Raw genomic sequence first — 249 nt, forward strand, 5'->3', positions numbered from 1 at the left:
AAATGTTGCATAGCTGGGTTAGGTTGGTTTGGAGGGGGGTGGGCAAGGGACAGTCAGGTTGGTGAGGAAGGGGCTGGATCATGCTGACGTCCAGCCACGGAATGAGCAATCTATATGACTTGCTGCAGCTTCTAGTTCACATTGTTGAGATGCTCACAGTGTGCAGTAATTTCAGTCCAGGATAGAAGCCGGTACAGCTGTGCAAAATGGAAGGTGATGCTGGTGAGGAGTTCTCATCATCCCAACTTA

This window comes from Pyxicephalus adspersus, chromosome 1 (assembly GCF_032062135.1).
Source record: "Pyxicephalus adspersus chromosome 1, UCB_Pads_2.0, whole genome shotgun sequence".
Classification (NCBI taxonomy): domain Eukaryota; kingdom Metazoa; phylum Chordata; class Amphibia; order Anura; family Pyxicephalidae; genus Pyxicephalus; species Pyxicephalus adspersus.